A 6,000-nucleotide genomic window follows, 5' to 3' on the forward strand; every position below is an offset into this window, starting at 1 on the left:
GATAATGATGTCATACGGCCACTAATGAGGCAGGTTAACCAGACCCGCCGCCCCCTCCCCACGCCAGCACAGCCCCTCCCCCACCCCCCCAATTAAGGTGCCTCACCCCACTCATAACGGGGAAGAAGGAAGAGGCCGTGCCCCACTTTGGGGTTTTGCACCCAGGAGAAGTTCCAGCAAGGCCCATTTTGGTGAAGTGCTCCTTGGGAGTGATGTCAACAGGATATTGTTCCACCCTGACCTTACTGCCCACGTGGCTCCAACCAAATCCAACCCCATTAGCGCTCCTTAATGGAGCATAATTGCAAGCTACAAATCCTCCTCCCGATGTGTTGGGCTCCCGGGGGGCTTTGGGAGCACAAACCCACCTTGGGGACAACCCCACCCCCTCGGACCCATCCTGAGCAATGCACCGGGATGAAGGTTTGGGGGAGCAGGGAAAGCTCTGCCATTCCACCCTGCATCAACCCACGTGCAGGAGCTGCTCCTGCAAATGGGGGCTGGCTGATAAGCCGTAATAGCAGCCACCTCCAGAGAGCTGATAAGCATCCCCTGTCCCCAGCTCAAACCCACAAGCACACACAAAATAAGCCGAGGAGCTGCCAGCTGCAATTTATCAGCGACGGGAAGAGACAGCGCACGGCTGGCAGCGAGGGAGAGCTTGCAGAGGTGGAGGGAGCGCTCCTGGGAAGGCAGAGCAGAGCAGCGCTGGGTTATTAATTATCCACAGCGTTCATCCCTCCCACGTTCTGCAAAGAGGAGAAAAAAAAAAAAAAAAAGAAGAAATAAAATAAAAAGTTGTCAGGGCAAAATGGAAATGGGCGGGTGGGAGACGGGAGATGAAAAGGGGAACGGCGGGGAGAGGAGGAGCAGGGCTGTGCTGGGAGCTGCCACGCTGTGCCAGGGCCGGGAGAACACGGCGCTGCTGATAAGGAGCTGTTTGCCCATAGGGATCCCACGAATCAATCCCCCAACTCGCTGAGGAGGCTGAAGGGTGGGGTGTTTTCCCTTTGCCAGAGCGCTGACATCTGCTGAAGGAATCCTGCTCCCATGGCTCCCCAAACGCTGGGTGGGATTTTTCCATGCGCTCACGGCTCAGCCTAAACCAACAAAATCCTCCCCAACCTGCAGGGGAGGAAGGGCTGGGAAGGGCTGGAGCAGTAATCCCTGACCTTTGCTAATCCGCAGGCAATCGCTGCACACGAGCTGCGTGCTGCAGGAGACCGCAGGCTATGCTCTCCCCGTGGGCAGCAGTTGGAACCTCAGCAGCTGTGGGGGGCAGGGGGAGGCTATAGGGCCATGGGATGGGCCCTGCAGGCTGTGGGACCTTTGGAACACCGCGATGTGCTGCGCTGGGAGCTGAGCCGAAGGGCAGCATCTCCCCCTCGCTCGTTTCTTCCATGCTGAAATGAGGATAATGAGCCCGAGAGAGCTGGGAGATGCTGCTCCAAAAACCAGCTCTGTGTAGCAACTGAGGTTGTTAGCACCGGTGGGAAAGTGCTCTCAGCTCCAAGCAAAAATATGGATGCTGTGAGCAAATTCCTCTCACCAGGATTCTCACCACAGACCCAGAGCCTCGTTTCGGGTCGAAGTTTTCTGGTCCCCAGTGTCTCCCTTCAGCCACGGTGCAAATCCAGCCTGTCACCCAGCCCCAGCTCTATGCAAAAACACCCCTGTTGCAGCACACCAAGTATTTCCCAGCTAAAAAAGCACCGAGAGAGCTGCAGAGACGAGCAACACCTGCATTCAAACCCATCCTCAGCTCCCCACCTCCCTGCTCAGCTGCACTGTGGGTTACCCCTGGCTTGAGGTGCACAACCACAGGGCTGCTCTGAGCCATGCACTGGCACTGCTGCCTTGCAATGGATGCTGCTGCCTTATGGTGTGCTCCCTTCAGCCCCATCCTATGTGATGGGACCACCCAGCTCAACACAACCCTTTGCACTGGTTTGGCCAACCTATCCTACATCAGCTTCTCTCTGAAGTGCTGCAGCTTTGCATGGAGCAAAGCATGACTTTGCACAGAGCACAGCACCAACACGAGGCCTCCTCAGTCCATAACCTCAAAGCACCAAGGGGAAGGCAGGAGGGTGGGTGGGCTGTGCATCCTTCCCACCAGGCTGCCAATGTCACCTGGCAAAGCAGAGCCATCGGAAGACATTGTCCTGCATGCTCCCCTCCTCCCAGTCTGGCACCGCCTGGCACTTGTGAATGTTGATCCCTGATCAGGCTGAGCGTTAGTTGCTAATTGCTGCTGACACCTGCCTGACTGGGGTATGTGTGCCCCCTCCCCAACATCCCAAGGCGTTGGGAGTTGCAACGTGGGACCCTGAATGCATTGCATCTCCTGGGCATGAGCTTGGCATCGTATCTGTGCCACGCTGCAGCAGCTGTGGCCGTGTTTTTCTCTGTGCAGCTTCAATCTGAACCTTCTCTGGGGAAGCCCCCCTCCCCCCTCTGCCGCCTCTAAAAGCCCTCCCCAGCTCTGTATGAAGCTGCCAAGGGCAGTGCTTGGTGTCTGCAGGCAACACCCACAGTGTGAGGGTGGCCAGGCTGCCCCATTGTCTCCTTCACAGACATTGTCCCTGTCATGGTCCCAGGAGGGGACATGGGAGCAGCACGGGGGGGTGGAGGGGGGCTCTGGTGCAATCCCATAAATGCTGGGATGAGATCCCAAAGCTCTGCCTCTGTACCCTGAGATTCCAAGAGGCAGCCTCCAGGATGGCACTGATGGGGGGCAGTTATTCATCGTTATTTAATGAGGATATTAAACCGTGGTGTTCAACCCCGGTCTGTGCATGGGATGAGTCTTTGGGGAGTAATTGCGCTGAGAAATGCCCACTCCCAGGGACAGACATGTGATGAATTAACTTTGGCAATACTTGCAAACCGTGTCATGCCAATCAGGCGGCGGAGATTGAAAAAGAGCTGAAGTGGAAAGGTGGGCAGAGCCGAGAGGCCTGGAGACAATTGGCAGAGACAGGGCAGGGGCGAAGGCAGGGCGAGCCCTCACTGCAGCCCCACAACACCTTTAGGGCTTAAGGCAAAGTGACAGCCAGGAGCAATCTCAACCACTGCCCCAAGAAACCCCCAGGTGAGCCCCCAGCGCACAGCAGGGTCGGTGGGGCTGGGCAGCAGGACCCCCAGCAGAACACCAGTTAGAACTGGGTTGGCTAACCCCACCTGGATCCCCTTGGAGAGCAGCAGCCCGTCCTTGCTGTTGATCTTGGCCACCGTGGGGGCTCGCAGTATTTTTCCAGCTGCAGAGTTTGGGCTTTGCTTTCTTTTTCTCTCTCTCTCTTTTTTTTTTTTTCCCCAAGCCAGATCCATATCAAACTGTGTTATTCTGCATTGCAAAGTGTAAACACCATCCAACAGTGCAGAGGGAAGTGGGGCAGAGCCAGCATGGGGCAGGGCTGTGCTGTGCACTCCATGCTGCACCCGTGAACTCCCCGACACGGAAAGCACGGCGTGGGGCTGTCTGCTGCCACTCTGCTCTGCTCCCATCACTTCCCCATTGCAGAGCTGCTCCCAGCTCAGCAGTGCACTGGGGTTGTTCACTCTGAAGCCTAAGGAGGAACGCTACAGGGCAGCTGTAATTAACCATTGCATTCCTGTGTGGGTTTTTTTTTTTCCGGGACGTGAGCCTGCACGGTCACTGAGTTAATCTGAGTTTCAGCAAGAGTGAACTGAGAGCTTTGCTCTGTGCTCCTGTTTCCTTCTTATTAAACGCTGCAGAAAGGACCTCAACACTTTGCATCCCTCTCGCACGCAGCAGCAAAGCAATGCGAAGGATGCAAAGCAAATAAGCAGAGCAAAGCAATGCGAAGGATGCAAAGCAATTAAGCAGAGCAAAGCAAAGCAGAGCAGCACCCACGGCTGCCCCATTGCCTGCTCCACAGCCCCATGCCCCACTGCCTTCCTCCTACGCTCCAGCCTGCTTGCTGGCACGCCCGCTGCAATGAATGAGCACCTCCCTATGTCGCTGTGCACAGGGTGGAGCAGCCAGCCCTTGGGTGGATGCCTCCCAGTCATCTCACCTCTATGACTCCATCCTCCTGCCTTGCACTCAGAGGCAGGTCCTGATGAGCCACACGCATTTTTCAAGCACGTTTCCGAGCTGCCCGAAGCCTGAACTTTGCCCAAAACCCATTGAAGTGTCCCCATTGGCAGCAGCCCTAGGAGTGCCCCATGGGGCACAAAGCAGCAGCCGTGTCTTGTCCATCAGATTGCTGCTGACTCAAACCTAAGAGGCTGAGAGCTCTGCAGACGGGGCGATCCTGTTCTTTTACAGCTGATTCACACTGAGGCTACCAATGAGGTTGAATGGAAACGCTGTACCTGAACAGCTCAAAGTGCAAGGATGAGTCGAGGGTTTTCATTGCCAGACGTCTCCTGGCATGGCGTGGGTGTCCTCCCATCTAAAGAAGGTACAAGAGGGGAAGGGAAGACACAGAGAGAAGTGTGATGGTGGGATGTGGTCTGGCTTTCAGCTCACTGGTGCTCACGATAGAATCAGAATCATTAAGGTTGGAAAAGACCATGGAGATCAAACAGTCCAACTATCAGCCCATCACCACCGTGCCCACTGACCATGTCATGAGAATCAGTGGTGTTGGAGCAGTGGTGTTGGGGGATTTCCCTCCTTCCTCTCCTACATTGCCAAGCACAGGGTTAGGCAATGCTGGCTGATAAGAGCCAACCCATAAAAGGCATGTGAGGGCTTCCCATGCTCACCTCAGCAGCCCTGTCCCTTCCTTTCCCTCCCTGCCTCATGCATCACTCATTAACCCAGCACCCAGCTCACCCTGGGGCTGCACGGATGCCTGGCATTGGGTGAGGCTGAGGCTTCCCATAGGCAGGGGATGGGCTGGGGCAGAGACCCACATCCAGCCCTGCATCTGTCCCCACACCCATCCCCTCATCCATCCCCACATCCCTGCATCCATCCTCACATCCATCACTGCATCCATCCCCGCATCCACTCCCACTTCCATCCCTACATCCCTGCAACCACTTCCTTACCTCTCCAACGTCACCACTCATGCCACTTGGGCCAGAGAAGAATCCCACTATGTCAGACAGCCCTGCAGGACGCTTTGTTCAGCACACCCTATAGCAAACCCACCAGAAACCCAAGCTCAGTCCTCCTCCCTGCAGCACCACCGGGTGGTCCTACACGAGCAGGCTCCAGCAGATGAGCCACGCTCCTGCATCCCTGCCCAGCAGCACGTATTGCAGAGCTTGCCTCCTGCAGGAGTTAATTACTGTCACGACTAATAGCACCCTGTTTGCAGCTTTTACCCCGCGGACCTGCTCAGCAGGGTAAGGATAGGATGCAGGGCAGCAGCTGAGGTCCCTCCTAGCCCAGAGCCACTGTGACAGCACAGGGCAAGCTGCAGCAAGTTTCCGACCCATTAGCAATATCTCTAATTACTCAGTGACCCGCTCTGCCGGGACCTAGGGTATCAGCAGGCTGCAAGCAGGGAGCAGCACGTGGGCAGCCGGGCGCTGTCATCTCCCATCAAAAGCACGGGGCCTCCCGGCACAGGGATGTTCACAGTAATTATCAGCTTTATTCTGCAAGAGGGCACTTTGTCTGGATGCCTTTATTTGTTGCAAGAGGCAGATAGGCATCAACATGTGAATGCATGCAAAAGCACGGGTGTATATGTGCATGGTTTGTGTGCTGCCTGGGCTGTGCACAGCGTGCTCACACGTTGCATGTTGCGTGGATGCTTATCGGTGAGGCAGGGATGTATGGCGGCCCGGGTTCAAGAAAGCACTTAAACAGGTGTGCAGCTTAAAACGTGGTCTTAAGTGCTTTGTTGAATCTAAAGGCACTTAGGAAAATACTTAAATGCCATCTGAAAGAAGGCTGCTTTCCAGCACCGCAGACAAATGGCAGAGCCAGCGGAGAGGAAGCCGGTGTGTTAATGTAGAAACTGAATTATTTATTTTGTCTGACTTCAAATGCCTTCCTCCGCTCTAACATCTGAG

This window comes from Phasianus colchicus, chromosome 22, assembly GCF_987193195.1.
Source record: "Phasianus colchicus chromosome 22, bPhaCol1.hap1.1, whole genome shotgun sequence".
NCBI lineage: Eukaryota > Metazoa > Chordata > Aves > Galliformes > Phasianidae > Phasianus > Phasianus colchicus.